This window comes from Strongylocentrotus purpuratus, unplaced genomic scaffold, assembly GCF_000002235.5.
Source record: "Strongylocentrotus purpuratus isolate Spur 01 unplaced genomic scaffold, Spur_5.0 spur5_scaffold_8, whole genome shotgun sequence".
NCBI lineage: Eukaryota > Metazoa > Echinodermata > Echinoidea > Camarodonta > Strongylocentrotidae > Strongylocentrotus > Strongylocentrotus purpuratus.
Genome location: NW_022145614.1, coordinates 30,355,455 through 30,375,495, shown reverse-complemented (window position 1 = coordinate 30,375,495; position 20,041 = coordinate 30,355,455).

Genomic DNA, 20,041 nt, shown 5'->3' with positions numbered 1-20,041 from the left:
GGGAGAGGTACTCCATTTCTACTGCACTATGACATTGTTCTGGAAACCAGTTGGGATCTGCCCGTACGCTGAATCAAAGAGGAATGATATTAGGATATTATGCTAAACTCTGAAATTTCATAACTTTCTTATTTTTTGTCTGATTTTGATGAAACTTTCATTCTTATGTTTGTTTAATTTTTCTCTATTTGAAATTCAATACAACTTGAAAATTGGTTATGCTTGCCCTTTATTAAAGTGACTCAGTAACATTGCCTCAGATTCTTAAACAAAACCCTGGATTTAGCTCATGCTGCAATCATAATTACCGTATAAACCTTTAGGTCAATCAGGAATCCCATGACTTTTACGAGCCCGATGGCCTGTCTGATTATCAAGGTATTTATGAATGGAAATCAAAATTTCATTTTTTTTAACATTACAGTCTATTGGAGAAAATGAGTTTGGTAAAACCGGTCCCTCAAAGATTTTTACTTTTTTGAGGCACTTCATGATCATTTTGAAGCGCAATTTTTTTAGGGCTTCAATATTACACCATATTACAGACACTGATAACATACCTGCCAACATTTGAAAATAAGAATTAAGAATTTCTAGCAGGATGGACCGTCACATGTCAGTGAGACACAGTTGACGCCGACATCATGGAGACGTGTCAGGCATTGCTGGACAAGGTTGGCCCTTTCTGCTCCAGACAAACCGTTCACAAGGAAATACCTGACCGGAAGCTTCCAATTGCTGTTCAGAGCCACAACCATCAGAACGAGAGCATCATGAGCAGGCGGAGTTGTGTCATCTTGAATATCGACGCCTACGTCTACATATCCGTGAAACTTTGAGCCGTCCCATTCAATATGTTTCTTGATGGCCATCTCATCCATCATGAGGGCACAGACAACTTCATTACCTTTGTCCTTGGCTTGTTCTACCTTCAGCCTCAGAGCAGAAAACGACTCCTCGGTGAACCCTGGTTCCCATTTTACTCCAGAGTACCACTGCCTGATAACTGATGGATGGGGTAGGGCAAAGTTGAAACATTTTCTCACGTATCTGTATGCTTTTGCACTATACAAGTTCAAAGTTAGTGCAAAGGCTCTCAGCGCTGGGGGTTATGCTTTCCTACTTAGTTTCCCACTAGACTTATCTGCCACCATCCTTTTCATTATATCTGCTTGGACATCCGAAAAAGTCTTTGAAAGGATTTCTGCCCCATTCGCTGAAAGCATGTTTTTGTCCCTCAATGTGTCCACAACCTCCTGCAGATCTGTGACTTTCTTTCCCAATCTACGCGACTTTTGCTGCAGGGTCTTCACCTTCTTCTGGAGATGATCAATTTGGTCTACAGCTCCATCTAGCTTCCTTTTTACTGCTCTAGGACTTTGTAGTGTAGAGTAGGAGTAATCTGTATATATGCTGGATGACTTGGGTAACTCTGGCGTGGCTTCCATTTCTGCTTTTCCAACGTCTGAGTTCCTTGCCTTTGGTGGTTTTCTGGAAGCTTTTGTGATCTGGAGGGAAAAGTATGAGAAAACATTATAATGTAATATAAATATAACCTTACAAAAAATGGCAACAGGAATCAAATTTTTGACTTATCATATCTAAGGACTCTTTTTTTTTTCCTTCACAGAATTAAATAAAAAAAAAAATTATTTACATCAAGATACCAATAAAATGTACACCACATTCATAGGATTGCAAATAGCTGTATTACCTTGCATGTTATATTATTTCAGTACAAAAGGAGTGAAGCAAAGCAGAACAAAGCAAAGCAAAAAAAAAAAGTGAATCAAGGAAATTTAATTAATTCACATAGGCCTACTCAAGATAACCGGAATAAAAAAATAAAAAACAAAACAAAGCAAAAACAAATACGCAATCTCAAAACTGACAGTTTTGGGGAAAAATTATATCCATTAAAAAAAAAGCACTTAATTCATATACCAGGTCTTTCATGAGGTTGCGCCTAAAAACATCTTCTATTACAGATGAAATCATCTGTTGAAGATTTTTATGCAATTAATTTAGTGCCCTACTAGAACAATTTCTGTTTTATTTAGTACTCTTTCAAAGCTTTACTTAAAAGAATTTCTTCAATTTTTCAACCAATGCAACATGGATATCATGTTCATATACTGTTACATGAACTATGGTCTATAATATTGATTCACTACACAGTGGCGGATCCAATCCATCGATTGCTTCAACCAGAGGTACATTGGTAAAAAGGCTAGAAATGTCATAAGAACATAAAACTACTATTCTTGAACGAATCCTTGATAACAAAATCGGACACTTCACAAAAAGCAGGTCATTCCCCTATATTCTTCTTGAATTTGGCCACCACAGGCATGAGACAAATATAAACTGAACAGCATAAAATATCATATAACATAGTCTAATAAATGTACAAGTATTGGATGGCATGGTTTAAAAAATAATACATTACAGTATAACAAATGTATGCGAGAAAGAACAGCAGAGGACAGAAGTGTGTAATGAAAGGAAACAATCAGTTGCAATGCCATAGTTTAGAAGAAGAATAAAAGGTAATTTCAGGTTTGTTTTCTGAGGTTGACTTGCCGCAATATACATGTAGGCCTGTCAACAGATGGAAGGAATAAAAAGCATATATATAAACAATTGAGAGTAAAACTCTGCCTCATGCACAAATCAAGCTTATCAAAATCAAGCCGCAACTTGAAAATATTCCTCCAATGTTGGAGGGTCTACTTCAAAATACTTTGATGTAGAGTTACCATACAGACAGGTATGGGCATTTGTTAGGAGAGTGCAAACAGTATACATTCTGCCGCATGCTGACAGGCCAGCTTTTTGGGACTTCTTAAAGTCAACAAACTTGAAGTAGCTAATGATATCTCCGAGCAACCACTCCACAGAAATCCTTACACTGCTTATTGATGATTGTGTTTCAGTCAAGTTGTTCCCTTTAAAGGGTGCCTGGAGATGAGCCCGGAGAAGATATGCAGGATCGCCATATATACATAATATGTTGCCCTTTGGGTCGAAGGATCTCTGCTCCAGTTCTGTCCAGACTCCCTCAACATGAAGCAGTCGTGCCTTCTGCCTTCAACAGGGCCAAACAAATTGGCTATTAGCCCAATAGCTGCAACGACGGACTGGAACTTCAGAGCATGGAGGCGCTTGTGGCCATTGTACATAACCCTTTGGTATTCTTTGGGTCTGCAGATTGGTCGAACAGTCCCGTCTACGAAACCCCAACAGTTCTGTATAGCTGCGCCCTTACGGTAGACTGCTGTGGCATATCTGCTAAGATTTACTGGTGACAGCCACTCTTGGTCCAGATTCTCCAACAGATGATGGCAGTTGTCATGGATGAGCTCTGTCATGGATGCGCAGATCAGGCTCAACTGTGGTACAGATTTTGAAAATGTCTTCATCACGTCACAATACCGACACGGGTAAGCATATCGGGCCAACAAAATGCACAGCCCCTCCAGGCCATTGACGATTAATCCGTTCTTGCACTTTACTATGTCAGGGATTAACAAAGCATCCTTCAATCTTGGAAGATCATCCTTCAAGAACCTGAGTGAAGGATAAAACAAAGAGTCCATAAATATTTGATAATTGTACAAAATTCCACAAATTCAGACAAGGTTGAAAACTAAAGAAATCTTTTTCCACTGGTATCTACATTTTTAAACGGCTTTAGAATAGGTGGTGTGGATATTTATAATTTGAATAAAAGTGTTATACATATACCGGTAGGTTACAGAAACCCACTCACACTTCTTCAATGACATGTACATAAGTGAGCATGGGCGAAAATCCTTTCGTAATACCTATTGTTCAGGGGGGGGGGGGATGATCTTTTCATCCCCCCCCTGAACAATAGGTATTACGTAAGGATTTACGCCCATGTAATTGAGGCATTTGTATGTAGGAAAATTAATTTTGAGAAAATTTGGCAGGCAAAGTGTGATCACTCAAACAGAAACTAATTTTGTAATTGCTTATCATTTCACAACATAATCATAGCCACATGAAAATGGCAAGATGCACTTTGCGTGCCATGCCTCCTTTCTTTAAATATTGGTAAATTTCTCAGTCACAGACATATCATTTCGAACACAAAGTTTAATTATTAATAATGGTAAGCCCGTTTTCAAAATGACTCTTCTTAGTCTTAGTCTAGACTAGGCCAGTAAGACTCAGAGACTCATGGAGATGTGAGTTGGTGTAGCAGAGTATGGCCAGCTTTTTGTCTCAGCCTACAATTCGACTCTGACGGACCCCGGTTCGAGTCTCAGTCGCGTCTTTCAGATGGTGATGACTTGAAAGTCTGTCCCCAGATGTAAATAATCATATCTGATTGATACACGTCTGTAAAACCTAATCACACACACAGAGTCAGTTTGAAACGGGCATCAACAAAATCTATTGATTTTTTTGCAGTTTTTATGAATGCAAAGGCCCTAGATATAAGTCTAGACCCTATAGGGGTCTAGTAATACTAAATTACTAGCTGCCAGCATATAAATAGATGTTGATTAAAACTATTAGTTCACACTCAGAACTTCAAGTTCAATTCAGACAGTAGGTTAGGCTTACACAGCACGGTCAGTAGGGTAGGTTACACCCGTATTACTTACCTGAAATATGCATTGCAATCATCGTCATTTAAATCATTCAGATCAACTTTGCTGTATTCTTTGTATTGAAAATCCGGATTTGATGGTTTGTTGATGTCATATAGCAACATAAATTCGTAGTCATCCAGTAGATTGAAGAAATATCCAAAAACCAACATCTCTCTAGCTTGGTGTAAGTTCACCATTTCAGACTTTCGCGCGCCTCTGAATTAAGTACCTGATTTAGTCACCTGATCCAAAAAAATTGGTCACGTGACCGACGGAAGCCCTGTCGCGAAAAGTTGAAAGCACTTCCGCGAAGGGAAGTGAGCTGCGCAATGTCTCCACGCTCCAGTACCTCGTACTAGCCGACGTTGGGTGCCTAAATCGAAAACTCGCTATTGAGAGAATAGGACGTAACAGTACATTCCTTTTGTGCATTTTGGGTAATCCGTACATTCTCGGACGCTGCGACCCAGTCGGTCTGATTTTATACAATGTTAACTGACATATTCATGAATATTAAACTAAATGAGACACAAGATATACGGTAAGTGTTCATTTAAGTAATTTTATGTTTTAAAATTGTGTATATTAAAATCAAAGACAAAAATTGCATTAATGAATAACACATACCGGTACATCTTCATCCGGAAGTACTGCTGGCCCTGGAGAAGGAGAGGAAAACTTGTGTTTTGATGGCAGACCGGGCTGAGCCAGCTGAGCCACATGAGCCTGTTGCTTCACTTCTCTGCATTTGCACAACTTCAGTTAGGAGAGCTTACAATTCTGTGAACACAGAAAAAAAAAAAATTCTGATGATATGGAGCATAATCTATACATTTTAATACCATGAACAAATAGGAAATGGTTATTGTTTTATTTTGTGACATAAAAGAAATGTAGCTCGTTCAAATAATGCTCCATGTATGTACATGTAGTAAGTGTTTTTCCATATATTTGAAATTATGAAGGGATAGATTTCTTCATTATTATACGTGGGCACAAATAAAGCAGCATTTTTTTTTTCATGTTAAAAATGTCCTGAACAGAAAATAGATAAAGGAATAACTTGTAGACAGAAATAACTAAATGCTTAATGTTCAGGGTTTGGCAAGTGATAAGTTATGTAACAACAATAAACTAGTATTCACCTTCACTGAGGGCTAAGGCTGTAGTCAGCCCCTGAACTTCCTTCTTCAAGGTCCTTTTGTCCTCTCTGAGGGCAGCATTCTCTCGGCGGAGGTCCCTTACCACACCTTCACTGAGGGCTAAGGCTGAAGTCAGCCCCTGAACTTCCTTCTTCAAGGTCTTTTTATCCTCTCTGAGGGCAGCATTCTCTCGGTGGAGCTCCCTTACCACACCTTCACTGAGGGCTAAGGCTGTAGTCAGCCCCTGAACTTCCTTCTTCAAGGTCTTTTTGTCCTCTCTGAGGGCAGCATTCTCTCGGCGGAGCTCCCTTACCACACCTTCACTGAGGGCTAAGGCTGTAGTCAGCCCCTGAACTTCCTTCTTCAAGGTCTTTTTGTCCTCTCTGAGGGCAGCATTCTCTCGGCGGAGCTCCCTTACCGCACCTTTACTGAGGGCTAAGGCTGTAGTCAGCCCCTGAACTTTCTTCTTCAAGGTCTTATTTTCCTCTCTGAGGGCAGCATTCTCTCAGCGTAGCTCCCTTACCACACCTTCACTGAGGGCTAAAGGCTGTAGTCAGCCACTGAACTTCCTTCTTCAAGGTCTTTTTGTCCTCTCTGAGGGCAGCATTCTCTCGGTGGAGCTCCCTTACCACACCTTCACTGAGGGCTAAGGCTGTAGTCAGCCCCTGAACTTCCTTCTTCAAGGTCTTTTTGTCCTCTCTGAGGGCAGCATCTCCTGGCGGAGCTCCCTTACCGCACCTTCACTGAGGGCTAAGGCTGTAGTCAGCCCCTGAACTTCCTTCTTCAAGGTCTTTTTGTCCTCTCTGACGGCAGCATTCTCCCGGCGGAGCTCCCTTACCACACCTTCACTGTTTTCCTTGGTTTCCTATACAATAAGAAAAACAAACCCATAATGGATAAGTTGTACATAAATGTAATTTTTAACTTTCAGATGTTGAAAATAGGAAATAGCTTCTTCTGAAATTTTTATTTCATACCCTAGCGAACGGGGGCGATTTGTATATTTCATGCCATAGGAATATTACTCTAGAAACCATAAAGGAAACACTTTTCCTTCTTCGCCTTGACACCATACTCTTGGAGCCTCCCTAACACCTCATTTAGTGTTTTGATATGATCTTCCTCATTTTCGCTACTAATCAATATCAATTATGTTCATTTGGTAAACTGGATGGTTACCACTATGCATCATTACCAATTACAGCATACATGTATATGTGTCACATTAAAGAGCAGCATGTTCATGTTTTCTTAGTCAGACTAGGTTCTTAGGGAGAAGCTTTGGCGGTTTGATGGTCAATTTTGGTTTTAAATTTTCACAAACTTGGTTTCAAAAGATGCTAACTGTTAAAAGAAAAGCAGTCATGAAAATATGTGTTGACCAGTTGATATCTGAAGCTGTTTAAAGGTAGTTAGTCACACAGCAACATTATTTTTTTGGATGATTATAATATGGGATTCAACTGTTGTATATATCCACATAATCAGGAAAGAAATATACCTCTGCCATGGCTTTTTTGTCACTACCCTTGCGAACTATCTCCTCGATGAGTTTGTTTGCCTCTGTTGTCTCCGTCTCGAGGACAGCCTTGTTTTTCTGCTTCTATGGGTTTAAGAAGAATTATCACATGTTCATGGTATTCTTTACAATTGAAAGAACTATCAAACTTACAAACAGCTTTCCAACGTCTCCACATATCATTTACTATCTAGTCAATTGAGGCCAGATTGTAAACAATTAACTACACATTCCACGCATAAATCTTCTCAGGTTTAGAGTACATCAATGACTATAATGCATGTTTGAACATCTTTCTAACTGTTCTTTTAAATAGGAAATATCCGTTTTCACTTTGGTAATACATACAAATCAAATGACACAAATCATTGCACATTTGTCCACATGAATTCTTCAGTAAGATAAACAACAATAATAAATGTTGCAACCCTTGCATTATCCCAAATGATGTTCTTGAATTTCGAAGTATAAGCATCCTACCTTTTCTTTATTTGATGACAGCGGTTGGTCCTCATCATCCATGATTTCCATGTCGCTTTCTGAATCTGAGAAGCGGGCTTTGGGTACTAATCCCCTTTTCCCTCTGCCCAGGGGCGACTCAGTACCATCCACGTCCTTTCCTCGAACAACTCGGTCAAGGGCAGGCTTTGGGCACTGATCCCCTTTTCCCTCTGTCCAGGGGCGACTCAATGCTGTCTACGTCCTTTCCTCGAACAACTCCGTCAAGGGCAGACTTTGGGTACTGATCCCCTTTTCCCTCTGTCCAGGGGCGACTCAATGCTGTCTATATCCTTTCCTCTAACAACTCGGTCAAGGGCAGGCTTTGGGTACTGATCCCCTTTTCCCTCTGCCCAGGGGCGACTCAATGCTGTCTATATCCTTTCCTCTAACAACTCGGTCAAGGGCAGGCTTTGGGTACTGATCCCCTTTTCCCTCTGCCCAGGGGCGACTCAATGCTGTCTATATCCTTTCCTCTAACAACTCGGTCAAGGGCAGGCTTTGGGTACTGATCCCCTTTTCCCTCTGCCCAGGGGCGACTCAATGCTGTCTATGTCCTTTCCTCTAACAACTCGGTCAAGGGCAGACTTTGGGTACTGATCCCCTTTTCCCTCTGCCCAGGGGCGACTCAATGCTGTCTATATCCTTTCCTCTAACAACTCGGTCAAGGGCAGGCTTTGGGTACTGATCCCCTTTTCCCTCTGCCCAGGGGCGACTCAATGCTGTCTATATCCTTTCCTCTAACAACTCGGTCAAGGGCAGGCTTTGGGTACTGATCCCCTTTTCCCTCTGCCCAGGGGCGACTCAATGCTGTCTATGTCCTTTCCTCGAACAACTCGGTCAAGGGCAGGCTTTGGGTACTGATCCCCTTTTCCCTCTGCCCAGGGGCGACTCAATGCTGTCTATGTCCTTTCCTCGAACAACCCGGTCAAGGGCAGGCTTAAGTTCTGCCTTTGTGTCTGTAGGGATTGACAAAACAGGTTTAAAAGGAGGGGAGTGCTGGAAAATTGCAATTTTGCCATATTGTACCTCCTTTGTTTCTGCTCTTGGATTAGTCTGGTCTGTCCCGAGAAATAAGTAGATGAACTGATTTACTCCGCACTAACCAAGTTGCCTGGCAAAATGTGATCCATCTTGAGGGCAGGGATTTCCTTACCCATCTTTATTTTTCTGGACAGATTCTTTGTCGACTTCAGACTCGGAATGGGACAATGCTGATGATTCTTCAGCCTCCATATGATGTAGCACACTCAAGAGGTTCCGTCCAGCTTCACATGCTGTACCTTTCGACACAGCTTCCTGAGTCGTGTCCAACGACCGACCCCAATTCCACCGAGGCGCCGGACTTTCTAATCGGCTTCAGAACCTTGGATTCAACCTAGACAGGTAGACAGGTCCTCCTTTGCCATCATGTCCCGCAAAACATCCCTCCATCTTTCCTGGAATCTGTCTGTAGACCTCTCTCTTTCCTTGCCATGCCGCACTTTACGATGGGCATTTAAATTGTCCCTCCCACTATACACCTTCTAGCAGACATCACAGGCATAGGACCGGCGATTGGTTACGACATGGAACAGCTTGTGAGTACTTGCTAAAAAAAAAAATATGTTAGCACTAGAACATCCTCATACCCTATTTGTCCTTTGTCTAAATTCAGAAAATCGACAGCTGGTACTTCTTGCGGCCGGAAAGCCATCAAATGTCTCTGGGGTTGGAGTAGGTGGCTTCGAAGTGACACATCAGAAGCACTTCTTCATGTATTCCCTTTAATACATGTTGAGTCATGCCTGGCCAGTAACATCGTTCCTTTAGTAGATTGAATGTTCTCCCAACCCCCTGATGGCCCCACTGGTCATGAATTAGTGTCAACACTGTCTCCTTCGATATCTGTGGTAGAAGCAGTTGTTGAATTCTCTCAGCACACCTGAAAAGTCAGTGTAGTTCTTCTACTCTTTCAACCAACTCCGCAAACTGATATAGTGACGGGGCGGTTATTAATCTTACTGGGCCTACTGTTTAACTATGAAATACTATAAACTACTATAATAAGGTTTAGATCCTACTATAGGCTGTAGAACTAACTGGTACTGTCTCGAAGTCTCGATGTCGCACCGATGTGTGGAGCTCCACTTGAAGCTACGTTGCTTCGAGATTCAATGAGAAGGGCAGACGGCTGGTGTTGCACGCTTGCTGTCTCAAGTCAAATCTGACATACCCAGTATCGGGCATGACCACAGAAACAACGGCGGATGTCGACAAATGCGGTACTTGCGCGCATATGCGTTTATATCCGCCAGAGCCGTATTGGCTCGGGCTGAATCACTACACTGACGTTGTCCATTTCCAGCTCTTGACTGCGTTTCCATTTCTCCTTCCAAAGATGCCTCACTTCTGCCAGTACATCATCATTCTCTTGCATCTTTGCAAACTCCTCGTAGCTGTATGATGGGAGTACATTGGAAACAGGTCCATCTCCGTCGTCATGCTTAAGTATTGAGTCTTGCAGTACATCACATGGCAGCAAACTAGTAGAACCGGTAACTTCATTTACCATGGCAGTGATTTTCTAATCTGACCTATTCTACTCAAGGCGTCTGCACATCTATTTGATCGACTTGGGCGTTACTTAACGTCACGATCAAATGCAGCAAGCTGGGCCACCCATCTAGTCTCTGTCGCTCCTAAGGGATTGTGATCAGTAAACACCTCACAATGGCGACCTTGTATATAAGGGCCAAACTTATCCACCACTGCCCACTTCAGGTTAATTTATCCCCGCCTCGTAGAGTCCTGCTGGCATACGCGACTGGGTGGGTCTTCAGTCATCATCCTTCTGGAATAGGCATGCACCCAATCCTTTACCTGAATCGAGTATTGGCTTGAGTTCGTCCCACTACGGACAAACTTTCAGGATGTCATCCCTCCCTGCCCCGCTTCTGTTGGCCTTCTTTCCATTTGTATATTGTGTCTTGAGGTATTTGATTTTGCTAATAACTTGGCTCATATTGCACTGGAGGAGGTATTGATTATTAAGTCTTTCAGTTATTTTCAGGTAGGCTAATTTGTTTCTCTTTGTTTTCCCCTCAAGAATTCTCAAGATATCTGTCTCTCCCCACACAGTAATTAATGCTTGGCTATCTTCTTGAGTCCAAAGAAACGCGATGTTTTCCGCCATTTTATTTAAATTCAGCGGGTGTCGGGGTCAAATATTCCGATCACGTGATCACTCCTATTTCCGGTTTCTCACCGGCATGTGCGCTCAATCAAAACGGGGTGTGTTTCTATCTATGTTATCCGGTTAGCCTCCCCTGCCTATTTTTGCCGGTGAACGCGTAAAAGCTCTCTCCGGCATTATCCGGATAATGGCGGATAATGGCTTTAGATAGAAACACGCCGTATGACTCTTTCAAAACCTTGAAAGACGTCTCTTGCTCATCGCTCCACTCAAAGGATGACTTCTTGGTCTGCTTCTTTTTAGCAGAGACCTTGTGTAATGGTCCGGCTTTATGGACAAACTCAGAAATGAACCTTCTGTAATACGAAGCTAGTCCTAAGAAAGAGCTTACTTCCCGTCCATTCTTGGGAGTAGGCCAATCTCTGATCCTCTTTATCTTCTCTTCATTAACAGCAATACCATCTCTAGACACCACATGTCCCAGGTACACAGAAAGGAAAACTTCTTTCCTTTCACTCTCAAACCATTCTCCTGAAGTCTTGTCAGCACATTATCCAATCTCTTCAAGTGCTTGTCAAGTGTTGATGAAAAGATCAAGATATCATCTGTAATGTCGTCCCCGGCCACGGCCCTGGAGTCCAGGCTGGCAACTGGCCTTGTACTTTGATTTTTGTTCAAAACCCCATCGACAATCTTAAACCAGAACGGTTATTATGTTCTGTCAATGTTCAAGGTTGATGTTCAGCCAAATAAAGATTACAAATAAAGACGTATTCGTAACTTTAAAACTACATGGTGGTAGCATGGACTTTATTCGATGAAGGCATCGATGGAAACTGCGCGCGGTACATTGGGCAATGCGTATACATAAAATGACAAGTCAAGACATGCATAGTCTTAATTTCAGACGTCATACATAACATTCCTCCCCCTTTTAGTGAATTACATGGGTACATCAAAATGAAATACATGTATCAAACTGGCATGCAGACTAGGGCAGAACTATATAACAATATGGTCTTATTTTCTCAAAAAATGTTTGTATAGAGATGTGACACTGGCAAGATAGGAATGTACTCACACAACTTGATTCTATTAAAAAAAAATCCTATTCCATGTATAACATAAACTAGCAACATTGCTTGTATGCATGTAAATACAACAACTCAAAATGTTCACTGTTATAACAACCTATTTTTACTGATCTAAGTTTTACTTGCAGGTTGTTTGACACCCAGGAACAACACTTTTCCTCCGTGAAAATAGTCAACATATGCATTATTTGATGCATTACTTTATGCATTACTTTATGCATGAAAACTTTACATGGCAAGAAAATAAAACAAAATCCTTGTACTTTGATACAAAACTGATTGGATCCAAACTTTATCAACTAACTTATCTCCTGGCATAATAAAGAACAGACCAAAATAAGTGACGTTTTCTCCATGAAAATCGTGTAGTATTTTTGATAAAATGTGGAACAATTTACACTGTTACTTTTAAAACATCAACACTTGTGATGAATGCACCAAATTAGCTTTCATCGCTAAAGAAAATAAATGTTTACCTTTTAATCATTGCCTTATAATTATGTAACACATATAAACAACATCTGTTGAACTTTTGCAGACTTATGCAATACAAGATTAAAAATGTTTAACCCCATAACAAATAGAGTTTGATCTACAATAGTTTCACTTGGCATAAATACAATTATCTTGCAAAATAGTTCTTTACTGCTTTGCATTGGCTTTTAGTATGTCCAATTTCCTGGCATTGATAGCATTGCTCTTTCTGAAACGGACAGGATTGATGAACATGTCTTGTCGATCCACAACGCCAACACCTTAACTTCTGGTCAGTCCACTGACCTGTGGGCTTTTCCTTCTCAGTAAGCTTGGAATTCCACTTGCTTGAACTTGAAGACCTCTCTTTCATTTGCGTGGTTCTTAACTGGTGAACCTCTTTATCTTCACTACCTTTGTCACTGGAGTGCAATTGTTCAACATCTCTATTAGCTATCTCCATGGCCATGGCTACTTTCAACGCTTTATCAAATGTAAGCTCTGATTCACTAAGAAGCTTTCTTTGTGTAGCTTTGTCCTTACAACCAACTACAAGGCGATCCCTAAGCATGCTATTCAATTCTTTAAACTTGCATCCTTCACTCAACTGGCGTAAACGAGCAACAAATTGCGGGATTGTTTCACGTGATTCTTGAACACAAGTATAAAACTTATACCTTTGGACTATTTCAGTTGGTTGGGGGGCAAAATGTTCAGACAGGGTATCCTTACATACTTGGTAAGTTTTATCAATTGGTTTGTTGGGCTGCAACAATGCACGTAATGTGGCATAGGATTTACTTCCTAATCCTGATAAGAATATACCCTTCTTCTTTGCATCTGCTGTAATATCATTAGCTATAAACCATGACTCAAGAACCTCAATCCAATCTTCAAATTTATACCCTGAGTCCAACTGAGGGACATTACCAAACATTTGTGCTGCCATGTTTATGTAAGGCGCATTAAACTTGTAATGAACAACTTTATACCATAACAAATACTTGCATAAATATTTGACTTGAAATACCAATACCAAACAACAACAACATTTGGGCTCTTTCCACTTCCACACATGTATCTAACACATACACATTTCTTTGACAAGCAATTTACAACTGAAGAACCAAATTCTTGACTTTAGACCTGGACTAGACTGCAAAGACTAGACCTATTGTAATTATTGTCTGATTGTTAATAGGTTCTACTGTTATTTACTGTAAAAACCCGAGACTAATGTCTAACTCTAAACTTGTAGACCTACTTAGATCCACATCTTCACACTTGAATTAAACTTCAACTTGTAATGGTACTAGTCCTGGTCTGGGACTGGTCCTTACACTCAATTACAAAACAGATTCATCATAACAATCGACAATATTATCAAATGAGTTCTAAATGTTTATTTGCTTGCATCAACATCACCATCACTTCATGATGAGTGGTCTGGCTTTCACTTGGGTGGGTTGCTACTAGTCCGAAACTATGAACTGAGTCAACTGACACTGTCACTGAACTGGATCCTGGTCCTAAATTGAAGGCAATCACGAAGTAACAACTTCCTGTATTTCAATTTTAAGGCTAAAACAAAACACTTCCTCCTCTAGTCTACGCTGCAGTAGATCTAGATACAGGAACCTGGATTCTAAAACAATGTATGCCGGGCGGGGCTGGCTGGGCGGGGCTGGCTGGGCTGGGCTGGCTGGGCTGGGCTGGCTGGCGGGCTGGGCTGGCTGGCTGGCGGGCTGGCTGGCTGGCCATGGGCTGGGCTAAATTGGCTTGCTGGCTGGCTGGGCAGGGCTGGGCTGGCTGGGCTGGGCTGGCTGGCTGGCTTGGCTGGCTGGCTGGGCGGGGCTGGCTAGGCTGGGCTGGGCTGGGCTGGCTGGGCTGGCTGGCGGGCTGGGCTGGCTGAGCTGGCTGGCTGGCGGGCTGGCTGGCTGACCATGGGCTGGGCCTTGAACTTGGTTGGAGCTTTCATGGGCTTGGCTACTGCCACTGAATTGCATGGCCTACTGTAGTACTACTGCAGCACTGCCACTGGTTGATCGTCAAATTGAAAATTAGGCTGGGGGCATCCATTCACCATTCATCCAACTGCGGCTAATAAAGTTAAACTGATGAGGCAACATCAGCAAAACAAATACTCGCTCACCTACGATCAACGGCTGGATCTCCTGGCTAAAGAGTTTTTCATCCAAATTAGGCAAACTCAGCTCCATTAGTTCGGTTCATTTGCTGAATACATGCTGATGCACAATTCTCCATAGCTGTACGTGCTGTACGGCAAAGCGTTCATAAAAAACTGCACGTGTACAGGCATAATTCCAAACCATGTCGGGTCTCTGCTGGAGAAACTTTTTTCAAGTCTTTATTTCAGCAAACTGCGGCAAACCAAACTAATCATCTCGACCTCGTCGCCAATATTATGTTCTGTCAATGTTCAAGGTTGATGTTCAGCCAAATAAAGATTACAAATAAAGACGTATTCGTAACTTTAAAACTACATGGTGGTAGCATGGACTTTATTCGATGAAGGCATCGATGGAAACTGCGCGCGGTACATTGGGCAATGCGTATACATAAAATGACAAGTCAAGACATGCATAGTCTTAATTTCAGACGTCATACATAACAACGGTTCATCATCGTCCCTACCCTAGCCAGACAGGTATTTGTCAACCAGGGCTCTGTATTGCCCTCTAATCCGGTTGACTTTGTCGCGGCAGGATTGGGCGGTCCTCCGATGAAACCCCTCCTGAGCAAGACGGTCGGCTAACTTATCAAAAAACAATTTGTTGCGATGTATGCTGTTAAGTTCCTCTTGTGACTCGGGTTCAGCCCATAACACTAGCAGAACTCTCACCTCACTATCCGCCCATTTGGTTCCTGTACTGGCCATTCCTTAAAATTAATTGTATTTGGCGAAAAACAGTCCTAAAATGGGAAATGATTTTAAAAAGCTCGGTGCATAGACAAACGTCCTTGATATTTTCACTCGCCACACCTGTCATTAGCGAATGTAGGAACATTGCCTGCACCAGCGTAGCATTGGACCTGAAGGTGGCATCTGCTTCCTTTGATGCAAACAAGGTTTTCTGGTTCAAGGCCAGCATTTGGAGAAGGAACTCCTGCGAGCTTTCTTTGGGACCTTGTACTGCCCCCGTCAGATCGTGATATAGCTCCGTTGCCTCCTTTTCTTGGTAGTGGCTTCGCAGCAACCCGTGGAGTACTGGCAAGTCGAGTTCTGGCTTGCATTCTAGATACAACCTGAGGGTGAAGCCTGGGACCATTGCATTGATGATAGCATCTACCACCTCCTCTTCAGCATATCCTCTTGCAACTCCCCTGTCGATCTGGTGGACCAGGCTAGAGAGAAACAGCTTGTCCTTCTGGCCAACCTCACCGATCTGACCTTTAATCCTGAACTCCTTGCGAAGAAGGGAATCAAAGTGAGGTGCTTCCTTCTGCATGGGAATCGGGACTGTCTGTAGTCCGAGCTGCATCTCTGTTTTTAGCCGAGAACACCACCAACCTAGCCTGCACCTTCGGATACAGTTCCAACTTCCAACCCACGATCTAACATCCCCTCGGCTTCCTTTCTGGACAGGAAAGACTCCACTCTCGCCTTAATTTGATTTGATTTGATTTGATTTATTTATTTCTGTTTGATTTCCTTTTTCTTTTGCATTTTTACAAATATATAACAAACAAACATTGCAAATTTACACATGACAAAAGAATATAATTATGTAGAATAAAGTAAGGCTGGTTGTAACTAATTGAAAATATCAAACAGGAGGGTTGACAAAGTAAGCAAAGCTTGATAGTATGACTACCCTCAAAGGATACATAATAATACAAATATGGAGGAACAAAATATTGGTAAAAGGGGAAAAAGACAGAAAATGAAGAAAAAAAGAAAGAGGGGATGCACATCAAGATCCACAGACATACGTGGTAGTTGGATTTCAATTTGTTATATAAAGATTTAAAAAAAAAAAAAAAAAAAAAAATCCAAATTTGAATATTGAGTGGCCAACTTGGGATATAATAGAATGAGAAGACTCGTGAGGTTCAGACAATGTGAATGTGAGATCAGCCAGCTGGTTTTAAACCTGGGCCTGCGAGTCGGAGCCTACCAAGGGTCACGATGTCCATCAGCTGGCTCTCCCCTAGGTGTGGGAGGCTCGCTCACTGTTACGATATGCGACTTCTGAATATCCTTGCAGTATGCGTCGTAGTTGAATAAATAACATGTCCACCATAACAAATCAGTCTGCCAACTCTCTACTAAGATTGCCTCTATTTTGTATCCCTTTGGTTGATCCAATAAGGATTTCTGAAATTCTTCAATAGGTGTTGAAGTGATCACTATTTCCATGAGCCCCTCATCAAGTTCGGTTTCCTCGAAATCGCAAGTCTTTGCCTTTTCTCGACATCTAGTAATTGATACTCTCATCTTTTTTCTGCGGGTACCGCATCAACTCCAAACGATGTACCTGAAAATTGATGTTGGCCTTCAACTGTGTTTCTAGCAGTTTCCACAGTTCTTGCAGTTTGTCTTTGTCGGTCTCTGATAGCCCGACGCATAATAAAAACCAGTCTCCCTACTCTCTACTAAAATTGCCTCTATTTTGTATCCCTTAGGTTGATCCAATAAGGATTTCTGAAACTCTTCAATGGGTGTTGAAGTGAACACGCAGCTGGTTGAAGCGCTTGGTATATGATTCAAAAGCGCTATTCAACTGTTGGTATTTGTTAGCAACCACGTCAGAGTTATCAGGATCTAACATTAGAACCTCCAGCTCTTTGTACCTTTTTGTTAGGGTTCCGGCGTAAGCCCTACATGATTGCTTTAGAACTGTGATGTCATCGTGGTCACGCATCGTAGTTTCGTCAGTTGACATCGTTCAGTTTATTCCATACGATAGTAGACTCGTCGTTAGTTGTGATCTTGATCACAACTTGAATTATTCTAAATTGTGAACTTTTATGTAGCTTTGCCCGAAGACCTGGACTACATAGTAAGGTAAATCGTCATAAAAGGCAGTATCTCATTCGAATGCACACAAATAAATCAAGCGTCAGCACCTGAGCCAAGGTCATTATCAAATCTACTTTGTTTGATAACTAAAGGGATGCTTATCTCAGGCACTTTGAAGTCTGGTCCCTCATCGGCAGATCACTTCGCGGCTCGGGTATCCAATCTGGTCGTGGTTAAGGAGAGCACCTTGTGTCTAGTTGACAGACTCTCTACCTCAGGACTGACGGTTTTGCATGTCACCACACTGCTGGGCTTGTCCAAAGCTGACATGAAGAGCCTTTGGTCTCCACCTTCAGCCCTAACCTTGCATGTTAACTCTAATGTGAAGAATGTTGAAGTAGAGCCACTGTCCAATACAGCATAAGGTTCAAAGTATGTATCATTCCCTCAGGCTCTCACTCTCTCTGGTAAAATAAAGAGGGCTACTCTGCTGCCGGCCCTATGACGTTACTGCTTGCCTCAACTACTTGTGAGGCGGACGAGTGATGGCTGGCTGCACCTAGTTCAGACGTTGAAGGTTCGTTGATCTGTGGCTCCTGGACATCTGACATAGATTCACCACTGCTGGGCTTACTTGGGAGGTGGAGGAATTTGGTATGTTTCCTGTTGCATCCTCTGACCGTACATGTACGGATGACCTTACATGCTCTCGTCATATGTCCTATCGTCTGGCAATTAAAACACAGCCTCTCCTTCTATGCTAGCTTTACTTGCTTTTCAGGAATGAGCTCTTACAACATTGGGTTTATCGAAGAACAACAAAAGAAGCGGTGTTACTGCAGCAGAGTGAGCTCCTGCTAGCGGCGAAATAAAAATATCTCAAAACTAGATATAACACTAAGACAAGTCTACTTAACAAGTTGTTTTTTATGTTTACTTGAACCAGTAATTGAACCAATAATGTCTCTGTGCTGAAGGGATATTTTAAACTCGTATTTTGAATACAGTATATCATAATGGAATCCCTTACATCAAGAGCAAAGCATGTTTTAGTGACTGGTACTCTTTAAAATGCGTACTATGTTGCTTCAATGAGAAACATGAACTGTGTGTTTTGGCTTAAGATGTGGCATCAATTTTTCTTTGCTTCCCTTTTTTTTTTGAGGGGGGAGGATTGTTGCCTAACCCAAGGTGACATGAACTTGGTTTTGAACCCAGAACCTTCTGTAGTGAAACTCTTCCACTGAACCATCATGGCATAGTATTTGTTTACTCAATTGAATTTAGTTTTGCAAGGTTTCAGACAGCCTAGAATACATTCCTCTGTAACACACATTTTTCAACATTGAATCACATTTGGGAATCCCCGGCCCAAAGATAAAGTGCATAGCATTTCATTGCGCAATACCCCTTCAAGAAGTGCTTATGTTAATGACATGCCCAAGTGTATTGGCAGTTCAGGATATAGTATAATAACAACTTCAGGTGCTTTAGACTTGAACTTGAAGCCTTTCCTTTCTATTAGTGTTCCGACAATTTTTGTATCCTTTTCTTTAGTTGAATAGATATATTTGTAGATGTATGTGTTGAAAGACAAACAAAATGGGGTTTCCACTCATAAATTATATCTCCAAAAACCTTCAATACTGAGGTTTTTCCTTGTGGTGCTCAGCAAATTGATTTTGTCTGAATTCCAGGAGGCTTATAGAATGAGTATGTTTATTGTATACCAATATGTATTCCAGTGAATTCATCAATCCAGTCTGTGTTTTTCATGTTATATTTACAATTGTTCTGTTACTGTGACACAACTAATATTATGCCCACATTGTTATGAGGTATCCTTGGAGTGTTCCAAGTGAATTAACCACAAAAACATAGTCACAAAGGTTAAACTATAATGGATTTGTTTGATTTTTTTTTTTTTTATTGATTTTTTTTTTATTGATTTTTTTTTGTTTTGTTTTTTTGGGGGGGAGGTTTGTTGCTTTACCAAAGAGGAATTGCATACCGACTTGGTTTTGAACCCAGGATCTCCTGGCAATGAAACCATTACCGGTACTCTACCACTGAACCACCATTTGAAGAATCACTCAATTGCATTTAGGTTTGCATGGTTTAATTCAGACAGATTAGAACAAATTCCTCTGTAACATACAGTTTCCAGTATTGAATCACATTTGGGAATCCCCAAAGATAAAGGGCATAGCATTTTATTGCGCAATACCCCTTTTATTAGTTTCAATGTACATGACGTGCCCGAGCGTATGGGCAGTTCAGAGTGTAGTATAATACATGTAGTAACTTCAGGTGCTTGAGATTAAAGATTTTTCAATCAACTTGGGTACTTTAAAGGCATTGTTTAACAATGTCAAATCTGAGATGCATGGCCCTACGTGTTATCAGTGTCTGTGATATGGTGTAATATTGAAGCCCTAAAATGCGCTTCAAAATGATCATGAAGTGCCTCAAAAAAGTAAAAATCTTTGAGTGACCGGGTTTACCATATTAATTTTCCACATTAGAATGT